The following is a 9,901-nucleotide window of genomic DNA, read 5'->3' as shown; positions in this document are numbered from 1 at the left end:
CGCTGATTTGGTTCCTGGGGCTCCTCAGATGGTCTGCAGTCAGGGAGCATCAGCCTTCTTCGGTGTTTGTGCTCTCCCCACCTCAGCCCTGCGGGGTCCTTCCCGTGTCCACACCCACTCCAGGCTTGCGCCGAGTCCAGAAATTCGGGAGCCAGAGTGAGGACTCTGTAGACGGTTTTGGGGAGAGTAGGTATTTTCCCAGTGTGGGTTCTACCCTGAGCACAGTGCCTCCCCAGCTCCGTGTGTACCCCTCCCTGTCTGTCGTCATTGTTGCAGGGCTGTCAGATGACAGGTCTGTCACCTTCTTGGTTCAGGGGCCTCCCGGGTATCTTGCTGTCTTGGATGCAGGTGTAAATGAGATCGTTCTCCGCAGTCTCTTTTTGATGGTTCCTTCCGAGCACCTAGGAGTGCCACTAATTTGTGCATATTGATTTTGTTCCTTGCAAGATCTTGAATTTATTTGTTCGATTGGCCTTAAACTCAATCTGCCAGTTATTTGACCAGCAGCTTGGGTTTAATTGGGAAGAGCAGAGAATGGCAGTCTGGGCTGAGCAAGCTAAGGTCCCATCACAGGCAAGTGCGAGAAACAAAGGAGAGGAACATTATTTCATGGAGGAGGAAGAAGTTGGGAAGGGTGCTTGAAGGAAAGTCCCTTGGAGAAAGGCAGGGTGATGGAGAATTCTCACCAGCTGAGCTGCAAAGCTCCTACAAAAAGTCAGGAGATGAACCTCCAGCTTCCCGTGTGGGGCCTGGAATTGGTGAGTCTCTCCTGTGGGGAATTGCAATGTGGAGTCTGTAATGGGCACTGAGCAGCAAGCGCCCCCTTCCAGCCTCCCCTTCTGGCATCCCCAGTCCACTTTACTGGGGCTTCCCTTCCTGCTTTTGCACAGTTCTAACCAGCTTGTGGTGGAACGTTGTGGAAAAACTGAAATTCCAAATCCACTGCTTCTACTGCACCTGTGATACAGGGGCCCATGATTTAATTCTCCCACGAGTCTCTTGCTAACATGTGTCCTCTCCATGTTGGGTGACCTGGATCTGGGAGGGCTTGGACTCCATCCCAAAGTCTGATGTTCTCTCTGCTTCCGTGTCGTCGTGCTAACATGGTTGTTTGGAAGATTCATTTCCTCTGTGGTGATTTCAAAGTGCAGTCAGCTTGTTATAGCAGCACAAATACGTGCTGTCTCCACACTCAGATTCCCCAGCCGTCATTTCTTTACCACGTTTGCCACTTCACACGGGATGCTTCAGTGTGTTTGATCCCACACCAGGACAATGTCCTGCAGAACCACCACATAACCTGAAATGAGGAGATCATTACAGAACCCATCCAAGGGTTAGTGTTAGGAACCAGGGACATGGCAGGACTGACCTGAAGACCCCATGGAGAGCTGTCAGGTTGGCTGAGTTGACAGTGGAGGTGAGGGTGAGTGTCTGGCTCTGGCTTTGTGTCCAGGAGTCAGCTCTGTGTGGGTGTGTCCTCAGCTAGGCATGCAGATTTCTGCTCCTCTGAATCCTTTCTGGAGTTCCAAATGGCACAGTTTCCTTCTGGGCAGCAGGCTGAGTCCTCTGGGATTGCCCATGTGTCCCCAAATTGTAGGGCACCTACTGCAAGGCCTTTGGGGTCACAATCCTGAGAACCGAACCAAACCAAAGGTTATGGTTAGGGCCCACCACATGGCAGGCCCGATCTGCCAGCACTCTGTCCATCTTTCTGGGGGAGGAAGCAGTCGAGGGATTTGTTCAGGGTGAGTGTCAAGCTCCAGGTTTGCATCCAGGGGCCTGCTGAATATGGGGGTGTCCAGAGGTAGGAATGCAGATTTCAGTTCCTCTGAATCCTTTCTGGAGTTCCAAATGGCATGGTTCCTTTCAGGGTGGCAGGGTGAGTCCTATGGTGTTCCTCACTGTCCCCAATCTCTGAGGATTTGGAGCCAGGCCGTCGGGGACAGAATCTAGGCTTAAGAGTTTGTGCCTATGGGCATGGCTGCACTGATCTGAAAGCACTGTGGCGAGGATCACAGGGGTCTGAGTTGAGAGCATGGTTCAGGATCAGTATCAAGGTCTGGGTTTGTGTCCAGTGGACCGCTGAATGTGGGGGTGGTCTCAGATGTCCAAGACGATTTCCCCTACTCTGAATCCTTTCCAGCATTCCAAATAGCCTGGTTTCCTTCTGGGTGGCAAGCTGAAATCTCTGGGATTTCTCAGGTCTTGCCATTGCCCTTGCAAGGGCAAGATACTTTTTACAGTAAAAGAATTCACCAGATGAGCTGAACAGCAGAAAAGACACAGCTCAAGAGTTAATCAGTGAACAGGAATATCATGCCAAAAACTTCTTTGATAACACACTACAGAGCAAGGGAAGATAGGAGAGAAAGCTGAGATATAAAGGACAAACCCTCCAACTTTCCAACATCATTCCCTACTTGTTTATTTCCATTGCTGTCAGCTCCTTCCCAGTCAAAAATATGTCACCTGAGCCAGCCTTTTTTCTTCCTGAGATTGGGGCACTGCAAAGCCCACCAGAGGGGCCAAGGGCACCCCTATACCTGCTGAGCTGAGCCCATTTGTACCCCAACCGTGAGGAGGTACCAGCCTGTCCCCCTGGTGCTCCATGGTCTGTGGCAGTCCTTCCTTCTTGACCCTGCTTTGCTGCTCTATTTTCGCTAACCCTGGTCTCAAACTAGGGATTGCTTCTGGAAGAGGAACTCAGGGAGATGAGGCTCAGGAGGGTCTCCCTGCCTGGAATCTTCGTGTGAGGAGTGCACAGCCAACAGATTTTGCCCAGGGACTTGCAAAATGCAGAGAGGCAGATTTCTTTTCTCTCTTTCTCTCTCTCTCTAGCCTCATACTAACCAGGAGTTCTTAGAACTTTCTTCAGTGACTTCTAGGTGTAGCTTGGCCACTTTTTCACAGAAAGGCCACTTGAGCATGATGAAACACACGTATAAGCAATTACATTAAAAAAAAAAAACAATAAGCCAATGCACACAGACCTTTGACAGCAGCACAGGACACTCAAGGGACCAGAGTCCCTACCTTGGGCAATAGTGGTAGAGGCCGGGTTCTGCCATGCAGGTCCCTAGACCTTTGGCAGTTTCCACGATTGCAAATCCAGACATGCAGAATCCTGAGGGACAACCTACTAACTGCAAAAGAGCAAAAATTCATCAGGATTCAGAGAGTGGAAATCCATTTTTACTGGAAAAGAAAGAAGTAGGCTTGCTGTGAATCCAGCAGGGAGGACAGGCATAGATAAAGGCTGGTGTATGGGTCACGGAAACTATTGTTTCTCAAGGGTCCTGCTGTCTCTGTAAAATGCTATGAGGACTGTCTCTTGGGGACCTCCTGCTTTCCTACCAGTGACACCCCCAGATTCTGCTTTGCTAGTCCCATGGATTCCTGGGGATACCCAGTTGATAAGCTATGCTGTCCTCATGACAACACTTGCTAATGGACTGAATGTTTGTGTCTTGTCCCAATTCAGATGTTGAAGCCCTGACCCTCAAGGAGTGCCATCAGGAGGTATGGGCTTTGAGAGGTGGTGAGGTCATGAGATTGGAACACTTGTGAATGAGATAAAAGCACTTCTGAGAAACGACCTGAGAGATTGTTCTGCCAGCTGTCATCCATGCAAGTCTACAACAGAAATATGGGCATTTGTAGATAATGAAGCAGTCTCTTGCTAGATATCAGATCTCCCAGGATCTTGCTTTTGGACTTCTCAGTCTCTAGAACTGCAAGGAATAGTACATGTTTTGCTGTTTCAGCCACCCAGTCTGTCATCATTTGTTGCAGCAACTTGAACTGAATAAAGCAGAGCCCAAGTCCTGGTTAATCCCTGCGTCTACTCATTTCCCCTCAGAAAGAGCTTCTAATCCAGAACTGACCTCTGCTTTCCATACACGTGCTTCAGACTCCTTCTGTGAGAGCCCAGACTTTGTAAAAGACTCCTCCCTCATGGCAACCAGCATTCTGTGACTCCTGAGGACTGTCCTCCCTGACTGTATTGAGTCAATCAAACTGATTTTGATTCTGGAGTCCCAGGATCAAGGACTGCATCAGGCTCCCAGCTTCATGGGGAGTCCGCTTCTCCCTCTGACCTTCTCCCCTCTCATGCTCTCTCTCTCTCTCTCTCTCTCTCAAATAAATAAATAAAAATCTTTTAAAAATCTGATTTTAACAGACCATAAGCTTGTTCTTGCTGGTCTTTGGAAGATTAGGCATTAGCCCTTCGGAGAAAGTTCTGAATGGCTGCTTCATGAAGGGGTGAACTGTGTCCCCAAAGTCTCTTTTTGCTGCCTTCTAATCACAGATGCTGAGACAAATCCTCCCAGGTGCTGGTTTTTCAAAGCACTTAATGCTTTGGCTTTGAAGTTCCTCACTTGACAGTTCTGCTTTAATCAGTTTGTGACAAAACAGCCAATTGGTGGTGGATGCAAAGTGCACTGATAAAGTTAATATCAGGGAACAATTTTTTGAGTGTCATGCATGTGCACGTGTGTGCACACACATATCCATGTGCTAAGCATTATGGTAAATGTCTGACAAGAACTAAAAGATCAAAAAGTCAGGATACCCCATTAGCTGATATTTTTATTATTCCTACATCCTAATCTATGAAAAACAGGGTCAGAGAATAAGAAGTGGCAAAAAGAATCAAGATTTGAGGCAGTTCGATTTCTCAGCCAGCCTTGATCAATAGGCATGTACACCTGTGTCTAGTTTCAGGTCTGTGTAACCTTGCCATAACCTTGGATAAGCCATTCATCTCTCAAGTTCAGGTTCTTGGTCCAAGGAGGGAAGGGGCACAGGTTGAGTACCTCCAGTGGGACTTCCTGGCAGGCTTGTTCATCCAAGCATTCCTGTTTCAGTTTGAGTAATTGAAGCCAGTCTTTGTTTTACCGAAGGCCAAGCTTGTCCAGTGTGTCCATGCCACCAGCCAACAGCATTTGTCCATGCCATGTAACAACTGAGCAACATTCATAGGAATGGGGGGAGGAAAAGATGTCCACAGGTGTTGACAGATGTTCTGCATGGAGGAACAGGAGCTGGGGCCATCACCTGCTGTTTCTAGTGGCCTTCTCTGTCAAGTTAAAATAAATGGCAATTATTTGCAATGACAGGGGTGAAAGTAGAGGGTATTATGCCAAGCGAAATAAGTCAGTCAGAGAAAGACAATTATCATATGATCTCACTCATATGTGGAGTTCAAGAAACAAACCAGAATCATAGGGGAGTAAAGGAAAAAAATAAAACAAGATGAAGTCAAAGAGGGAGACAAACCAGAAGAGACTTTAAAAAAAAAGATTTTTATTTACTTATTTGACAAACAGAGATCACAAGTAGGCAGAGAGGCAGGAAGAGCGAGAGAGGAGGATGCAGACTCCCCAGGGAGCAGAGAGCCTGATGTGGGGCTCGATCCCAGGACCCTGAGATCATAACCTGAGTTGAAGGCAGAGGCTTTAACCCACTGAGCCAGCCAGGTACCCCTCAGAAGAGACTCTTAATCACAGTAAACAAACTGAGGGTTCTTGGAGGGGAGAGGGATGGGTGGATGGGGTAACTGGGTGATGGACATTAAGGAAGGCATGTGATACAGTGAGCACTGGGTGTTACAAAAGACTGATGAATCACTAACCTGTATGTCTGAAACTAGTATTATATGTTAATTAATTGTATTTAGATTAAAATTTTCTTTAAAAATAATTTTAAAATAAAATAAGTAACAATCCAATAATGATCAGAGTTATCCAGCAGGGAGTATCAGATCTAGAAGTCAGTTAAATTTAAGGGGCTTGCCGAAGTTTAGGAGAGTCACGCTAGGTCATTTTCCTGTGTGGGGAAGTCTTCAGGGGCAGTTCCAAAGACAAAGATTATTAATATTTCTCCTTCCCCCATTCCTCCTAGAGCCAAAGATGTTTCCTCCACTCACCCACTGGCCCTGTATGTAGGTGTTGCTTTCTCTCTACCAATCAAAAAATCAGTGAGTAACTATAACTTCACCTTTTCCAATATCCCCCTACCCCCGACCTTTGGTCTTTAATGGCCATGGGCAACAGGGACAAAGACATTTTTTAAAAACTTACAGAGATCTATTATGCTCTACTACCTTGGCCTGCATGGGCCACTGCAAAGGGATTCTGTGAACCGTGTACTCAGATGAATGGTCATTATCTTCAAAAAGGCAGGGGCAGTGATAGACACAGGAACCAAAAAAGCAAGAGTTAACGGACCATCAGAATAATGGAGTACCAACACTTTTATGTCCTTGGCTTGAATCCTCAAGGTCCAGTGTCTCAACAGAATTTTCATTTTGGTCTCATCTGCCTCACTTGTCCACCCCTGGGCCAGTTGGCAGTTATACTGAGAACCGGAAATTTTCCTTAGAAGAGAGAAAGAGTATTTGTCAGGTAAACCAAGGAAATGTCCATTATAGGAAGTTAGGCCTTTTGTCATGGTACTCCATTAGCACCCTCCTGACTGTTAAAGAAAAAAAAAATATTGTGACACCCATTAAAGAGAGTAAGGAAGATTTTATTCAAGGGATGCTACTATGATGAGATTTTATTGTATAGTATGGGAGAGAAATCTGGCTCAGCTCAGACAAATGGAGATTTACAGCTAAAGAGCATGGTGGGGATCACTGAATGTAAAATTAAGATGGAACATCAAGGGTAAGGATGAAGGGATTCTGGCTAAACCATCTGGACAGTAATATTGTTGAAGGAAGGCTAGGGTCATAAACTATTGAGATCAGGGGATAAGGAATTTTTTAAAAGACTTATTAATACATTTTAGAGAGAGGGAGCAGGGGTAGGGGTAGAGGGAGAGGGAAAGAGAATTTTAATCAGACTCTTCACTGAGCATAGAGCCTGAGGTGAGGCTTAATCTCAGGACCGTGAGATCATGACCAGAGTAGAAACCAAGAGTCAAACGTTCAACCAGCTGCACCAACCAGGTGCCCTGGGAATAAGGGATTGGATCAGATATTAAGGGTTATAGATACTGAAGCACCTGGGTGGCTTAGTTGGTTAAATCTCTGGCTTTGGCTTGGTCATGATCTGATCCCAGGATCAAGCCTGGCATTGGGCTTGCTGCTCAGTGGGGAGTCTGGTTCTCTCTCTCCCTCTGCTATTCCCCCTGCTCAGGCTCTCTCTCTGTCAAAATAAATAAATCTTAAAAAAAAAAAAGTGGTAAGATACCAGGGGTGAGAGATTAGGAATTTGATCAGATATCAAGAGTAGGATAGAAGATTGCTGAAAAATGACCAAGCAGATTTCTTGCTAAAACTGGGCTAAGTGGGCGGAGCCTAAGGTCAAAGCTAGACAGAAAGAGGACTCAGAGGAACTTGACTCGAGTCTGGTCAAGGAGAAAATCTTCATCATCCATGACCATTGTATTTTCTGCAGTCACACATTTTACTAATTCTTTTATCAGACATTCAGTGAACGAGAAACATGAACGCAGCAGCAATAATATAACAAATGTAAGCGCTCTAGAAGAGACAAAGGCAGTATGGGAATCCACCTCATCAGATTTAGAATATGCATGACTCCATGACTGAATTACTACCACTGCTTGACTGTTGAGATTAAGATGTAGTACAGAGGATCAGAGGGAAGGGAGGGAAATCTGAATGGGAGTCATCAGAAAGGGAGACAAGCCATGAGGCACCTTTAACTATAGGAAACAAACTGAGAGTTGCTGGGGGGGAGGGGAGTGGGAGACATGGAGAAACTGGGTGATAGGCATTAAGGAGGACACGTGATGTGATGAGCACCAAGGGTTATCCACAACTGATGAGTTACTGAATTCTCTGAAACCAATGATGTACTATCTAATGGCTAATTGAATTTAAATATCTAAAAAAGGCACTTCAAAAAAAAAGATGTAGCATAACTCACAATATCCTTTGAGTGGAAGAATGTGCGGACTTTCCACACCTCTGCTGTCCAAGTCCCATGGCTAGTAGCCACATGTGGCTAATGACCACTTAAAAGGTGGCCAATTCAAATGGAGAAATGCTGTAAAAGCAGAATAAACACTGGCTTTCAAAGACATATTGTAACCAAAAGTCAGAGAGTATTGCCACCCTCACATCACAAACATCGCATGACTTCTACAGCTAATGAGAGTGGGACCCAAGATGAGAGAGGTCAACCTGAAAGTCCATGATGTCAGAAAGAACATGGAGAAGAAAGAGTCACAATCCTGGAGTGGATGGGCTGAGGACTGTCAGAATGCCTTTTTTTTTTTTTTTGGTGATTCTGTATACGGACAAGGAGAATTCACTGGAGATGACATCTGTATGCCTCACATTTTCAAGGGAAAATTATGAAAACGCATATAGACCCACAGCCATAGTTTAATTATGTTTGAAATATATTCAGAACTACTCCAGTCAGTAAATTGCATATTTTCACATTTAGCTTCTCAATTTTCTCTTCGGCACCTCCCATTCTTGAAATCCCAACACAAATCACATCTCTTGCCTAAGGACCATAAACTACCTCACTATCAAAGGCTACAGTTCATTCATTCATTTGATTCATTCAAAGCAACCTAATCTTGAGTGATGTCTTAGGCGCTCTTCTAGGGACTGGTGACACGGTGAACAAAATAGGTAAAAATCTCACTTTCATGGAGCCTCTCTGGTATTTAGGGGAAAATCTTTCCTTATCAACATGAAAATACTTTTTATGGATGTTGCTTAGAATTTCAGTTTTTTTTTTTTCTTGACAGTATCTCAGGTGATCATCTTTGAGGTGGTTCTCCTGAAAATATTTTTGGGGGGTACTGACTCGACTTTCTGAGTCAGACACTTTCCTAAAGACAGGGGTCAAAGGAAAAGTGACAACTGTCACTCTTGCAGTAAGAACAGGGATCACAATGCTTGAAACAGATATGCTGCTCAGCTGTCAGAAAGTCCACAAGGCTCCAAATGTGTGTGGCCAACTAACGGAACCTGTAACTCAGAGGTTATCATCCTGAGAGCAATGGGAAATCCCTCTAGTTAAGGACTCTCCTTGACGGAAGCTTGACAATGGCCTTGATTTACTTACTATGATGTTTAGGTAATTATACACATTAAGAAAAGTGCACAAGGCACTTACATTTCCATGATACCATCAAAGATATTGTTGTTTTATTAAAATGTTACATCTAGAGTTGTAACGTATAGAGTAGTTAAGTCAATCACTATGAGGTACAGGTGAGACTATTGTAACAGCCATACTTCCATAAAAAAGAAAAATTTTTTGTGGTTTCTGATCTAGGAATCAGCCAGTGAATAATTCTATATCAGTGTCCAGTTACCGGGCTAAACATGTAATCTATTTATATTTCTGAGGGTAAGCTGAATTGTGATCACTGAGCCAGCTGTATTCTAGTAACTACTCATTTACCCAACATAACAGATATAAGAAGGTAAAAGGCTTCTAAGGAGACTGGTTACTTATATTTTGAACCACATTTTGGCAGGTATAACTTGCAACTTGTGCTTAGTGGTAAGATTTCTGATATTTACTTTCTCCTTCCTTTGGCAAGTCAAGTTAGTTAAAAAGTAATTAGAGTAGAGTCCATTGTTTTTCTTAAATGCTTACAGAGATATAGAACTCTCAAGTTTCTTTACTAGACAGGATTAGATCACATTAGTGATAAAGATCAGAATGATTTACATTGCTAAAAGGAGAACTTCCTGTCAGTTTGGAGAAAGCTCATTTTTATAACCAACATATTGGCTGGGCTAGAGATTAATGAGTGCTATGGGTGGGGTGATGAATGTGATATATTCAATGACCTGTGGAATTTGTTCTGTAATTTCCCCACTCCTCTGGTCAGCAGAGCGTCTTCTTCAGTACCCAGCACTGCCCATAACTGCATTCAGAAAATCACTCTCCAA

This window comes from Mustela nivalis (genome assembly GCF_964662115.1).
Source record: "Mustela nivalis genome assembly, contig: HAP1_SCAFFOLD_347, whole genome shotgun sequence".
In the NCBI taxonomy this organism is placed as follows: Eukaryota; Metazoa; Chordata; class Mammalia; order Carnivora; family Mustelidae; genus Mustela; species Mustela nivalis.
This window is presented reverse-complemented; position numbering follows the sequence as displayed.